Raw genomic sequence first — 15199 nt, 5'->3', positions numbered from 1 at the left:
GAGCTGGAGAGGCTGCGCCTATGGTAGGTATCAAGGTCACGGACCAGAGGGTCCCTGCCTGCACAAGCCCCTGACACAGCAGGGCAGATGAGGGCATTTGCTGCCCATCCCTGGGCAGGAGCAAAAAGGACCCTCAATCCTGTTGTCTGGGGCAGTGACAAGGGCTCAAGATGGGATCAAATCTGATCCTCTCCCCCCAAGCCACAAAAGCCAAGGGCGCCCCTCCTGCCTGGCCCTGGCCACCTGCCAACTTGATTGGGGGAGGGAAGGACAAAAAGGGAAGAAGAGCATCTCCAACATTCCAGCCTCTACCACCTCTCTCTTTGCACAGGAGTCTCTCTCTCATCCCTACCCTCTCCCCACACCATAATTAGACTTTACCAAGCTCCATCCCAAAGCCAGGATCCTTTTTTAACCCCCTCTCATGAACCAGTGTCTCTGCCCTCCATCCCCTTCTCCATGCCAGCCCCACACGACCTGACCTCACCCCCCCAACATGACAAACCTGCCCAGCACCCCACGCTCTGCCCGGAGCCGGCCTGGGCCTGGTACAATCACCACCTCTGTCTGGAAAACCTCACCTAGTACCACACTGGCCGCTGTCTCAGCTCTATCAGTGGCAGGAGGCTCACTAACACATGCTGATCTCTACCCACTCACCAGTGGGGGAGAGCTGACTTACAGAGGGAGATCTTACACAAGACTAATTGCACTTGCTATTACTACAGTTACTCCTACTGCCATTATCCCAGCCCACAGATCACCCTGACCTTCCCTCAAGTTATTGTTACTCCTTGTGTTTGTTATGACTCCCCAGCTCCACATCACCACTTACTTCATTAGTGCCATTAAGAAGGCCCACAGAACACAGCCAGGCGCACGTGCCCCTCCTAAGCTGCACCTTCCGCACCAGCCTGTGACCAGCCCAACAGCAAAACTTGTCCTTTGGAGCCTTTCTCATGCCACCATTAACAACCTCACCTCAGGTATTGTGCTAAGGGGCAAGGGCCCACAGTGAGGACTCTGATCTGGCACAGACCAGAGCTGTGACACACCTGCAGACCTGCCTGAGCATCTTGTGACATGCAATGCCCCCAAGAGCCAGCCACTGCTTTCCTCACCACACCCTCCTACATAAGAAGCCAACAGAGACCCGTCCCACTTGGGCTGTGTCTATCCTTTTTTCTTTCAAATCTTGACTCTTCTTCCCATTTTCTCTTTGCCTCATTTATCTGACGCTTACTTTGATGTCCCTGATCACGTTAAATACCTCTCAACCTCCAGAGGACCCCTCCATGCTCAGGGCACAGCTTTCCACCCTTCCCGAGCCAGCCTGAGCCCAGGGTGCTCCCTTATGGCCCCAGGTTTCTCTCTTTCGAAGGACAAGGCCGCCCCTCCCTAGCTTCCCCTGCATGAGGTTCCCACTACCGGCAGCCCAGCCTTGCCACCCGGAACAGCAGGCAGCCATGCAACCTCCCTGCGAGCACAAGGGCTGTCCGCAGAGCCGCAAAGCGGGGACAACAGTCCCGGGGCCCGGCTGGGTCCTGCTCCAGAACAGGTTTGCCCCACACACAACCGGGGCAAGCAGCGACGGCCACTGGGGAAGGCATGAGGGGACAGCGCGCACCGGCCACGGCCAGGCCGCGCCCACCGCCCAGGAGCACCGCGAAGGAGAGGCGGCAACCAGGGAAGCCAAATCCGCGGAACCCACCGCCCCGGGTTGAGCCTCACCTCACCAGGCCAGTACCGGAACAGAGCCCAGAGCCCACAGCCCAACGGCTCCTAAGGACGCCCCACCAGGCCCTAACCACCGGACAAGAACGTCCCGTCCCGTCCCGTCCGCCGGCCAAGTTACCGACAACCACTCCACTTCCGGTTCCAGCATCCGCCGTCATGTGACATAAATCGGTCACCTGACCGCACCGCCCGGAAGCGATCATGTAGATGGTGGATGTTGCCGCTCCCGGCATACACTGCGCGGGACTACAGCTCCCGACGTGCCACATGGTGGGGTTACGGGGCGCGCGGAGCGCACATTGTGGTTGACACTAGCGCGTTCCTGAGCGCTGCCCCGCTGCAGGTACTGGGGAGCACCGGGAGACCCAGCCTATGCTGACGGTGCTGCCCACAAGACATCGCCCAGAATTTGTACATCGTGCTCGAGGTGCTGGCCGAGATCCGGGACCGGCCGACGTGCCACCGCTTGGCCGCACTGCCCTACGAGCTGCGCCTCCGACGCCCGCGGCCCGACCTCCTGCTCCTTATTAAGTACCGGGGCGGTCCTGCGGAGCTCTGCGGCACGGCCCAGGCACTGCGCCTCGGGGTGTTACCGTAAAAGATGGTCGGAGAAATTCTCTAAGACTCAATTTGGAGTTTTAGAAAGCAGCATTCTTTATTGCAGTGCTGGGCGCACACACGAATAGTTTCACAAAGGTGAGCGCACCCGTTACTTGCCGATAGCGAATATATATTTAGCATACTCATGCATATTTACAGCTTTCCCAGGAACTAATTATAATATTTGCATTCTAATTACACGTGCTTTCTTGCTGAGTGGGGGTCTCTGGTGGTCACTGACAGTCTTCCTCACAGTGCCTGCGCATGCTCGCAAGGTCCTAGTGCTGAGTTAGCAGTTGGTATGTCCTTGCTTCCATTCTGTTCCAGTCTTGCTCCACATTGGGCACCACTCTGCTATCTTGAAGGCTGGCATCCTTGGTCTTACTTACTGTCTCCTTATTTGTTATCAGTCCCATGATGTTCCTTCCCCCATCAGCCAGACATTCCTTACTCCCTACATGTCAGCAAATTAGAACAACTTGCTTTATTTTACTACATTAGTTTAAACTCATACACATTATTGTATTTGATATGTTAGATTAAACCTGCAACTTAAGCCTACAGGAGGGCCCGGCTCTCCACTACCCAGACCAACTGCTCCCTTTCCTTCTTCGCCTTCCTCTCCCCTTCCCCCCCCTCCCCCTTCCCTTCCAGTGACTGACTTCTCCAAGAATACTGGGGACTACCCCAGCCTCTCAGCCACCAACTTGCAGGTTCTTGCCCTCACCTGCCAGCTGCAGGCTGAGACCAATGGCCCCGGCTGCCTCTGCTGGGATGCTGGGAGCCCCAGGACAAGGTGGGTCTGTGTATCTTCCCCAGGGATGGGGCCCCATCCCCAGAGTGCTCCTCCAACCCCCTGGTCCCTCCCCAGGTGTGGCTTAGCTCTGCCCTGTGGCACCCCAAGGCCCCCCTACACCTCACTGGCTTCTACCTGCCCTCCAAGGTAAGGGACAGGGCTGCGGTGCTCCAAGGTAAGGCACTGGGGATGGGGATGCAGCCCTGCAGAGTCCCTGGGCAGCAGTGGGCAAAGGGCCCCTGTCCTGTGTCCCCCCACAGCACAAGCACCCAGGGAAGGGCCAGCATCAGCCCAGCCCTTGAGAGCAATGAGTTCAGCTCCTTCCTGTACTGGTGAGCCCCCCTGTCCAGCATCGAGGAGGAGCTGCAGGAGCTGATGATGAGACCCAGTGCCTCCTCTCCTTGCTGGCTGTGCCACCCCTGGTGTCTGGCTGGTGTTTCTGACTTCCACTGCATGTGCCATCACTGATGATTGTCTCCTCCACCCCAGAAAGCTCAAGCCATCTCTGTTAGCCCAGAGACTACTGAGGAGCATCAGAGCTCTGAGCATGAGGCCAGGGCTGATTAGGAGGACAAGGAGGAGAGTGATGATGAGAGGTGGATAACACCCAGCAACCCCAAGCAGGTCCATCAGGACATGAGGCACTGTGACACTGCTCCTGACGGCATCCAGGTCAGCTGCGTCACCATGGACTTCATCATGCAGGTAGGTGCCAGTCACTCTCTTGCATGGGATGGCTTCAGCCTCAGGCATATGGGGGGCTGGTGGATTCTCAAACTATTTGAACCTCTGGGCTGGTTAAACCAGCACACAGAGACAGAGGAGTCCCCGGACAGGCTGAGCATGGCTTTGCGACAGCCTCTTTTATCTTAAACCCAGCCCGTTCTTTCTGTGGCGGAGGCTCCTGTACAAAGCCCATTGGTGTAGCTCCTGTTGGCCTCTCTCTTGCCTGGGCTGGCAGACCCCAGTGAAAGCTCCCAGCAGTCCCAGCTCACAGGATCCTGGTTTCTCCCTCCTTGTTGCAGAACATGCTGCTGCAGCTTGGCCTCCATGTGCTGGCAGTGAACGGCATGCTGATCTGCCAGGCCAGGAGCTACATCCTGCACTGCCACGGCTGCTTCAGGTGAGCATGAGTGTGCAGAGTGATGCTGCCCTCAGCGTGGTGCTTGCTGGGGCTGGGTAGGTGATCCCGTATTCCATGGCCTGGGGAGCACTAAACCTCCCCTTCTGTCCCTGTCTTGCAGGACCACTTTAGACATGACTAAGGTTTTCTGTCCCTGCTGCGGTAACAAGACCCTGAAGAAGGTTGCAGTGAGCATCAGTGATGATGGGAGCCTCCACATGCACTTCTGCAACCCCAAGGTGCTGAACCCCTGATGGCTCAGGGTGAGTGTACATCCTGTGCTGGGTGCTGCTGCTGGGACAAGAGTCTGGCCTGTGGCCAGGGGAGTTGGAGGGAACCATCAGCCAGCAGGAGTCAAAGTGAAGCCATGATCATCCTCCAGCTGTTCCACCCAACCCTATGGCTTTTGGGCTTCATTTGCTCAGTTCTTCTCTAGAGGCCTGTAGTCACCTTTAAGTCCCTGAAGGTGACAAGTTGCCCCTGAAGCGAGTTTAATGACTGCTTCTCTCTTGGCAGTACCTGCTGCCAGCCTTGCGAGGAAGGAAGCATGCCAACAACCCTCACCTGGTGGAAAACCAGCCCTTCCCATAGCAGTGCCTGTCCCACAAGGCCAGGCAGAAGACCAATGTCTTCGACCCTGATTTACACGGCCAGGGTCTCACCCTTTGCAGAGAATGACATCTATAGGTGCACAGCCAACCTCCAAATCCAGGATGTGGCCCTGGGTGCAGGCAGGAGGTGCCTGAACCCAAATGCTGTGACAAAGAAGTTTGTGAAGAGGAGGTGAAGGGCAGGAGGGGTCCTTGCAGCTGCTGCTGCAAGGGAAGGACCATCTGCCTGGGTGTTGCATGTTGCTGCCCGATGGCTCCAGGAAGGGGCAGGGGCTGGGCCTTTCCTTCCATGCTCCTCTGATACCCAAAGAGCAGCCATGACAGGGGGATGATAGTTGTTAGGGAGGCTCCAACCCAGGATGGCCTGCCAGAAACCGGGCAAGGTAGTGGCTTCCTTGCTCGGCCCCCAGGATGCCCCAGGCCATGGCTGTGTCGCTAATAAACACCAAAACCCACAGCACTGTGGCTCGGTCTTGTGTCTGTGGCTGTCTGGGCTGGGCTCAGAGGCCAGCATATGCCTTCCTCTGAGCCTCGAGAGGAAGAGGAGGCTGGGGAGGCAGGCAGGGTTTCTCAGGGTGTTTTCTTTTGTCCTGTGGCACTAATGGGCAGTGGATAACAAGTGCCTGCAGCAGGGTCAACAGCTCCAGAAGGGCAGATGCTAGCAGCAGGGGGGGTTGCATTTGCCCTGCTATGGCACAGTCATGTCTGACCCTGGCAGTAGGCACAGGGCTGAAAGGGGAGGCACTGGGGTAGTGGTATGGACTAGGAAAAGCCTTTTGGATAAATCTGCTTAAATCTTTGGCAGTAAAGTGTTCTGCCCAGCTCTGGGGGATAACTGTAGTTGTCACTTTTTTAAAATGACAGATACTGGCTGCTGGCTCCCATGGTCCTGCTGGAGGTCACTGTCCCTGCAGGGGGGGCAGCAGGAAGGGGGACACACACTGAGCCTCAGCAACCCTGGGGTGTTTTTAGCACATTAGCGTAAATGCACCAAAGGTGCAGATAAAGGGAGACTGCAAGCAAGGCAGTAACTCCCATCACCTGGGCCTAAGATTTCTGGCATCACCTCCCTTGGTTGGAGGAGCCGGTCTGCATTGCCCCCAGGGCCCTCACAGATGGAATTCTGCTTTGGACTGACTGAAAGGAAGTCCCCAGAACATTGTCATTTGCAGGCTGGGGTTGGGGTGATGCACCATGAAGGTTACTTTGGACTCAATGAAGTGAAGAAGAAACACTGCAGTATTTTTTTACAAGCACAGGTGTGACATGGTGCCTTTACTCACACAGCAGCTCCAACGGGACACTCGGCCAGCACCGGCTCCTGCCATTCCAGTTCTTCCTGACCCCAGCTCCATATGGTTCCCAGGTGGGTCGATTCCATACTGAGGAACAGCATTTTCTCCCAGCAGAGAGGAGATGCCCTTGGAAAAAAACACAACAAGACTTTACACTGCAAAATGAAAACTTGCATTGTTTTATTCTTGACTGCAGCTGTTTACAGAAATATAGTTGCAAGTATACAAATGTCCCAATAGAAGCAAAATATTTTTGTTTTTTTAATATTTAACAAATTATCACAGGATAGCTAAAACCATAGATGCAAATAAAATATCCTCTTACAGAACAAACTGAAAACACCAGGTATCAGTGCTTGGAAAACCCCCAACTACAAAAGCCATATACACAGAAATGCACAAAGGAATATCTGGTGCTACTTTCATATGCCAGGACAGCAGAAGAGGCAGCTCAGCAGTTGACTGGTGCCCTAGGAACACATGGCAGAAAGGTGGGTAAGCCACTCAAAGATGCAGCTAATGACAGAAGTAAAAAGCTCTGCTCTCAAGGTTTGTTGGAGCTTACTCCTTAATAATGAGCTCAAATGTAAGTATTTCAAATTGTGTCCAGAATAAAAAGGCTTCAAGAATACTGTGGTCTACTAAGCAGGATACTGGAATGTGGGCCCAGTTCTGCAACACCACTCCAAAAGGGAGCTTCCCCCAAGCACCATTATTCCAGCCAGCCATGCTCCTGAACAAGGGATACTCAGGCCAGACCAACCCCGGCTCACAGAGGGGGAGCTCCAGGGACCACAGAGAAGTGAAGGACATCTACACGAAACCAACACAGGGCCCTTGGCTCATCTGAGTCCTGGAGCAAACGCACACAACTGGAATATTTCAGTGGGCTGCTGCTGGGTGGTGGAGATTTGGAGTCTGAACCACACAGAGAGCATCAGTGAAGTGTCCCATAGCAAGAAGGGAAATCCTGGGATTCCTCACCCTTCTCCCAATACACTTGAATATTATGAGGCAATTTCATGAACTGTAACAGCAAAAGCTACAGCTCTCTGGGAACAGCAGAGATCAGACCTGCAAACTGATGGCTCAAAGAGAGGAAATAAGTACATTTGCTTTTGGTTTGGCACAGGTGCTTGGATGGAGCCTGTACCAGGACAACATTGTGTCCATCGAACAACCTTGTGTCAAACTGCACCCGATTTGTCATCAAGAGTCATGGTGGACAAAATACACACCAGTGACTTTACGATGTGGATTTCTTTGAGAAAGTTTAGTTCCTCACACAATTTAAGTAAAAGATCAGTGCACGGCAGGGTCCCTAATGCCTAAAAACCAAGAAAAGCTCTCACCAGCTTTCAAGGAGTTTTCTAGATATGGACTGTTGCAGTACAATGTCAGATTAAAATAAAGAAAAATAAAGATGCCTGCCTTTATGAGAAGAAAGAGGAGTGACAGATAAAGCTTCACCTTCCAGATCCAAACACAACCCAGCTGAGCCACAGCTGGGATCCTTTGCTATGCAACAACAACTAATAACCCACCAGGAGAAAGCTGCTGGTGTCAGCCCAGCTCCTCAAGAGCAACACGGCCACTGCCATTCCCTATCTGCACAAGCTGCGGGAGACTGAGAATGGGAAAAGGTCCCGAAGTCAGGAGTCACCCATGGAAAGCTGGCAGGAGAACACATGGATGCAGAAAGCTCATACTGCTGCCGCATCTCCTCAGCCCATCCAGCGGGCAGCTCTGCCCAGGGCCATCAGTTCTACTGCTTTGCGACCCCCCCAGCTGAAATTAATAAAAAAAAAAAAAAAAGTACAAAAGTGTACAGCTGGTTTCAACCCACAGGTATTAGTAACGTTCACAAGCAGAGCAAGCTTCTGGAGCAATACTACCAACAGCACCGCACGTACAGTACTGAAAGGCATTTAGACAACTATTAATGAGTTACTACAAAATCCTTGGTAAATGACCTCATACTAAGGAAAAGTAATATTATTTCAGGTTTATAAAAATGTAAATATAACAGTATTCTATGCACATGTCTACTAATTACTTACATATAATAGATATGATTCCTCTATATACATATATATAATCCTAGAATATACAGGCACTGCCTATTTACATACCTATACAGACTGTAAGAAAGGAAAAGCTGCTCCCTCTTGCGTAACCCCTCAGAGCCCCAAACTCGAGTAGAGAATTTTACAAGTACACTTCCACAAGTTTATCTGCTGCTGCGTTTTTCCTTGTATCTAAACAGCATTTATCCCATTTCAACAGCGACCCTCACAATCTATCCCAAAAGACTGCTCCAAATTAAAACACCCCCCCCAAACAAAGCATCTCAGCGCTAGTTTCCTTTTAGCTGCTAAAAGACTAGAGCTGCCACCAGTCCTCCAGAACACAACAAACACCTATTCCTTGAAAATAAATTTTGCACTAATGAAAAGTCACCAGTGATCAATAGTTCTCACCTTCCACCCTCAACTCGCAGCTGAGAGCATGCAAAGCAATTCATTCTTGTTCTTGCCTCTATCGCTGTCTGTAATCTCTCATACTCCTCTCCTGGAATTACCCTGAAAAAGCAGCCCCAGTACAGAGGCACAAGAGTCAAAAACTGACAGTCAAACTCTATTCTAACTCTTAATGAACATACCCTTGGGGAAAACCACTTGCAGCTTTTTCAGTCCAGTAACAACTTTTGGATTTTGCTTTTTAATAAATCATCTTTCCTGATACTCAAATAATGATTTAAACTATGTTTTACAACAAATGCAAGCTTCTGACTTGATTAGTTGTCTTTCTGAAGACTCTGGAAAGGTAAAAAAAAATCTGTTCAGACAAGTTTTCTTTTTAGAAACTATATCCTAAACCAAAATCACAATAGAAGCTTAAAAAGTAAATAAATAAAAATAAATCAACTAATCTAAATTAGGAGAATGTCCACTGATACAGTTGCCCAGACTCTCAGTATTTCCAGTTAAAAAAACCTGCCAAAGTTACTAATGCTGAACTGCTCGTGCTTTATTCTATTTTAAAACTACATAGGAAGTAACCACCCTATCAGTAATTAAAAGTAATCATAATGAAATGACTGGTGATTAAACACCCACTTTGAAACAGCAATCCTGAAATAATTTTCAGGTTCTCAACGACTTCTTTGCCTCAGTCTTCACCAGCAAATGCTCTGACCATGCCACCCAAGTCTTGGAAAGCAGATGCAGGGACTGTGAGAATGAAGACCTTAGGCCCACTGTAGGAGAGGATCAGGTTCGAGAACATCTTAAGAACCTGAACGTGCACAAGTCCATGGGACCTGATGAAATCCATCCGCGGGTCCTGAAGGAGCTGGCGAATTAAGTTGTTAAATGACTGTCCATCGTATTTGAAAAATCATGGCAGTCAGGTGAAGTTCCCAACCACTGGGAAAAGGGAAATATAACCCCCATTTTCAAGAAGGGGAAGGTGGAAGACCCGGGGAACTACAGACCAGACAGTCTCACCTCTGTGCCTGGCAAAATCTTGGAGCAGATTCTCCTGGAAAGCATGCTAAGGCACATGAAAAACAACGAGGTGGTTGGTGACAGCCAACATGGCTTCACCAAGGGGAAATCCTGCCTGACCAATTTGGTGGCCTTCTATGATGGGGCCACGGAACTGATGGACAGGGGCAGAGCAGTTGATGTCATCTACCAGGACTTGTGCAAAGTGTTCGACACTGTCCCACACGACATCCTTGTCTCTAAACTGGAGAGACATCAATTTGATGGATGGACCACTCACAGCGGATAAAGAATTGGCTGGATGGACGCACGCAGAGAGTTCTGGTCAACGGCTCGATGTCCAGTTGGAAAACAGTAACGAGTGGTGTCCCTCGGGTCGGTGTTGGGACCGATCCTGTTCAACATCTTTGTCAGTGACATGGACAGTGGGATTGAGCGCGCCCTCAGCAAGTTTGCTGACAACACCAAGCTGTGTGGTTCAGTTGATACGCTGGAGGGAAGGGATGACATCCAGAGGGACCTGGACATGCTTGAGAGGTGGGCGAATGCCAACCTCATGAAGTTCATCCAAGCCAAGTGTAAGGTCCTACACCTGGGTCAGGGTAATCCCAGGCACAGCTACAGGTTGGGTGGAGAAGTGATTCAGAGCAGCCCTGCAGAGGAGGACTTGGGGGTGTTGGTTGATGAGAAGCTTAACATGAGCCAGCTTCAGTGTGCGCTTGCAGCCCAGAAAGCCAACCGTATCCTGGGCTGCATCAAAAGAAGAATGACCAGCAGGTCAAAGGAGGTGATCCTGCCCCTCTGCTCTCGTGAGACCCCACTTGGAGTATTGTGTACAGTTCTGGTGTCCTCAACATAAAAAGGACATGGAGCTGTTGGAGCAAGTCCAGAGGAGGGCCACGAGGATGATAAGAGGGCTGGAGCACCTCCTATATGAAAACAGGCTGAGAAAGTTGGGGCTGTTCAGCCTGGAGAAGAGAAGGCTGCATGGAGACCTCATAGCAGCCTTCCAGTATCTGAAGGGGGCCTTATAAGGGTGCTGGAGAGAGACTCTTCATCATGGACTGTAGTGATTGGACAAGGGGTGATGGGTTCAAACTTAAACAGGGGAAGTTCAGGTTAGATATTAGGAAGAAGTTCTTTACAGCGAGGGTGGTGAGGCACTGGAATGGATTGCCCAGGGAGGTTGTGGATGCTCCATCCCTGGCGGTGTTCAAGGCCAGGTTGGACAGAGCCTTGGGCGACATGGTTTAGTGCGAGGTGTCCCTGCCCATGGCAGGGGGGTTGGAACTAGATGATCTTAAGGTCCTTTCCAACCCTAACTATTCTATGATCCTACAATTTCTGGAACTATTTTTATGTTAAAATAATAACAAAGCATTTGGCTTGAATAACTGCTGAAAGATAAGATAGTGAGGAGGCAATAACAAAACATGGACTTGCTAATTAAGCACAAAGAACCAATAACTTCCTGCCAGAGGAGATGCTTAGCTGATAACTGTGTATTATATACTACTCATGATTTTATATACATATTGATACACATACACCCAGTGTATAAGCAGCCAAGAGAACGCATGCAGCAGTCACAACTGGTGGCTAGCAGGTACCTTTCCCCAGATTTTAACCTGTGCCAAGAAATAGGTGTTCTGTGAACCCCAACACCCCACAGATGCTGTGCAGAGAGCGGACCATGGGTGCATTAGAGGCACACACAGCTGAAGGGTATTGCCCACATTGAATGTGGAGGTTTAGACTTAACGGTTCTTGTAGAAGCGAACTCAAGCAGCAGAAAAAAACAAGACATTTAAAACCCATCCCAGCAATGCAGGTCTACAGTTTTCCATTTTCACCTAGTAGTATCTTCTATACTTATTGCTGCTCTGTGGATATGATAGTAACTTCCCCTTTAGAGTAATGTCATCAGGAACTTTAGAGAGACTGATATCTCAGTATGTTCTTTCTCACCCAAAATGGACTAGACATGATGTCGCCACTTCATTTCTGCAGGCAATGCTCCATCCATCTATTCACAGATCACAGGCACTCCAGAGTGAGCATGCAAAGGAGTAAATACAGGGATGGGATTAAAATAAAAGAAAAAAGGCAGAGTAAGCTCCAATTATCAACTGCTTAAATTCCAAAAGTAAATGTTTAGGACTGATAAAATACAGATGTGGCTCACACTGTTCTTGGATCTTTCTGCCATGAAATCCTGCAGCCCACCTTTAAGCTCTTTATTGGCTTATCAAACCTCTCTTTGTCCTTCGTAACAGCTGTCTGCAAGCACTGATCAACCACTGAGCAATCTCTTCATTCAGAAGACAAATACTTTTTGTAACCAAATCACGTTCCAAGTGTTGTACATTTAAACATTGACCTAAAATGAACACAATAAATTTAACACAAGAAAAGGTGTTATCCAGAAGTGAAAAACATGATAGCAAAGCCCTTTTCTAATTTATTTTACATTTTTTTTCTCTTCTCTTCGTGAGCAACCCAAAACACGCACACAATTCAGACATACCCTTCCCCTGGAACTGTAGCAATCTTGGTATGAAGTTCTCTTTTGGACACCCATCTTGTTAAATGGAGAATTGGTCCCTGGTGACTTGGCACTGACCAACCGCACTTCCACGTAAGGATACACCCCTTTGGAACAACGGAACAAACTGAAGCAGCACACAAGTGAATTTATCATTCCTCTTACTTCTGTGTATGAAGGCTCTGGACGACATCCAGCAGCTTGTCCTGGGACCGCGATCCTACAAAAGCCACTAGTTCATTTTCAAATAACTGGCTATTGACTTCCATGAGCATCTGGAAGTTGCTTCGGTCCATAATTCTCAGTCTTCTACATAGCCTCATATAGCATTTAGTCAATGCTGCAAGATTGCTGCTTTCATGTCATGAACCATAACAAGATTGTTAATACCTTGTCTTATCAGGAGATAAAAAATAAGTCGCAGAAATGAAAAGTATGGTTCAGGGTTAAAGCAGCTCTGGACATTAGGAAGCAGGGAATTTTTTTAATCATGATTAAAATTTTAAACATTTTAGCATAATCATAAATTAAGAGTTAAAACACAGAGGCATTGATAATAAAAATATTAAATAGACAATGACAGCGGAAAAAAGTTGAATGGCTCATTCTGAATGAAACCCTGTTACTTTATATACGCCTAAATGCCTACGAGTTTCCTTGTTAGATCATATTGCTGAGTGACGGACACATCAAAACACACAGCTTCTCATAGCCAGTTGGAACAATAAACTGCCTGATGGAATGGCGAAAGATGAACAAGTTATTTATGTTGCAAAAAGTACTTAAATACTCAATAAAGACATAACAAACCCCACCCTGCCCCAGTTATCAGATGCCACGTTGTGGTAGAACATCAGACAAACTCACAAGTTTACCACAAAAATGTGTGGCAAAAAGAATATTTTATATATATGTATATATATAAATTTTTATATTTATGCCAATGTACTCACTCAGTACAAATAGCAAAATAGTATACCATTTCCTAAATACAAAATATAGCTTTCCAAAAAAATGAAACACACATTAGATATAAACCATCCAAAACCTGAACGATTGAAAACTGTATTCAAAATTAAATGACCCAGAGCAGGTCTCTTTCTGAAAAGTTCCCTTCATATCGGCAAGAAGCCTTACTACTGAAAACGTAATTCAATGCCTCTCAATGAGAGACAGAAAGAGAGAGACAGAAAGAGAAAGTGAACAGTAGGACAGACTGACAAATGGGAAAATCCATTAAATGAACAAAAACTCTACATGGCTCAACTAAGCACACGAGTTAAGGGAAAAAACACATGGTAAACAGACTAGAGGAACTTAGAAAACCATTTACATACTAGTCTTTGTTATTTAAAATAACAAAAATGTAAAATGACATGATACCAACTACACTCTACCAAGGCATAATTGCCATACATGACAGCTGTCTGACTCTCAAGGCATCAACAGCTTTCTACATGCAGAAGAAACAAAGATCTGAATGAGGCTGTAGTGAGAATTCACAAAACTTTCCGGATAGTTGGAGCACCCAAAAAATTCATATACCTCACAATACAACCGCATGGTCTGGAGGGGGTTGTTTTTACATTCTGTAACATCAGTCAATGTTTTCTTTTTCTTTTTAAATTGAAACATGACCATCTAGAAACTAGATTTGGGGAACTGTTGGTAGGGGAAAAAAATCACTTCAAAACTGCAGTGAGCTCAATATGCTACAAAGATGCAACAGTTCAGGATTAAGTGAAATTTTCCAGAATGCTTAAAAATGATGTAATTTGCCCCCTAACTTGGAGTAAAGTCAAGCTGAAGATTTACATCAGTAACAGCTGGAAAATGCTTGGTTAAGGGGGGTTCCTGCATTTAGAAGGTGGTGGAGAAATTGCTTCCCCTCTCCTTAATCCATGATTATTTGTCAAAGCTTCTACTGACCAAGGAATTTAATGCCACGGATTCCTAAAAGCTGCTTCTGGTATTTAAAGCCAGTAGGATATTTATGTCTTTTTTTAAAACACAATATGAAACTGGGGAAGCGAGAAGAAAAACCATGAAAAGAATGGAAGGGAGAAGACTGGTTTGAGAACAGCTAATGCAGCTTTACAGAGTTCTAACCCATCCAGTCAGAGTGAGAGACACAGAGGAGTTCTTTCCTCAGCCAGGCAGAATGTTCTTTAGAAGGTATTTTAGAGGACAAGATTTTAAGAGCAAAATTTAATTGAAAGTTCCCCTTCATGTCTTCATTTTAGAGCCACCAAACCCTTGCTCCATGTACAGTTACACGTAAGAGACACGGAAAATGATTAATCACATCTGCAGATGGGAAGCACCCACCTCTGGCTATCTACAGAAGCAAACAATTCTCTGCTTGCTGATTACAATTATCAATTTGTCATCGCTGCCTACTGCAATTAGCAAATCGCAGTATTAGCTCTCCCACTCAATTCTAAAACATGATCCCTTCACTTACTGACAGCTATGAGTCGTGGCTCATGGCACAGGCATTTGATGTTTCTGCTTCACAAGCTTTTCTAGTCAAAAGAGGGGATGTGAAGAAGGAAGAGGAGGAAAAAAAAGTAAATGTGGTAACATGTATTACCTTCTAACAACAATAATAGCTGATCAGATATGCTTTAAATTCAAAGAGCACCCCACTGTTAATGAGGTTTAGGAATCTGGTAATGGTACAATCCCATGCCCTAGTAAAACAAAGCATAGCTTTTCAGCATTATTGGCACTACAAATCCCAAATACTATGGTCATAGCCTTAGGTGCTAGACGCTGCAATTGGCCATGTGTGTGCTCTTTAGAGAAGAGGGCCACTCTTTGACAGAAGCAATCAGTTCCACACAGCCTAATCCAGAGTCAGAAGGTCTGAGAGTATCTGGGAAATCATCACTTTTTTCTTCACAGAATTTCTGCAGGAAAAAACAAGCAAGCAAAAGAGTTAAAACATAACTAACAAAAGCCATCCCCTTACTTAAGTTTA

At 47.9% G+C, this 15199-nt stretch overlaps 1 protein-coding gene and 1 pseudogene across 9 annotated transcripts in view; one reads left to right on the top strand and one right to left on the bottom strand.

Moving 5' to 3' along the window:
- Window positions 1-1466: 1466 nt before the first annotated feature.
- LOC115619285 lies at window positions 1467-7244 on the top strand (annotated as a pseudogene).
- Window positions 7245-11030: 3786 nt separating this feature from the next.
- The window catches only part of NFAT5 (nuclear factor of activated T cells 5), a 72852-nt gene continuing 68683 nt past the window's right edge, over window positions 11031-15199 (bottom strand). For 3 of the 9 annotated variants that reach the window (XM_030510955.1, XM_030510957.1, XM_030510956.1), the window contains one exon: window positions 14638-15128. The gene's annotated coding sequence lies outside the window, so the exon portion shown is untranslated. Of the gene's footprint in view, window positions 12052-12198; window positions 12324-12933; window positions 12950-13265; window positions 15129-15199 lie in introns of those variants that run through there. The other 6 variants (XR_003994879.1, XR_003994880.1, XR_003994882.1 and 3 more) reach the window with 6 other exon arrangements.

The sequence above is a fragment of the Strigops habroptila genome, chromosome W, assembly GCF_004027225.2.
Source record: "Strigops habroptila isolate Jane chromosome W, bStrHab1.2.pri, whole genome shotgun sequence".
NCBI lineage: Eukaryota > Metazoa > Chordata > Aves > Psittaciformes > Psittacidae > Strigops > Strigops habroptila.
This window is presented reverse-complemented; position numbering and strand designations above follow the sequence as displayed.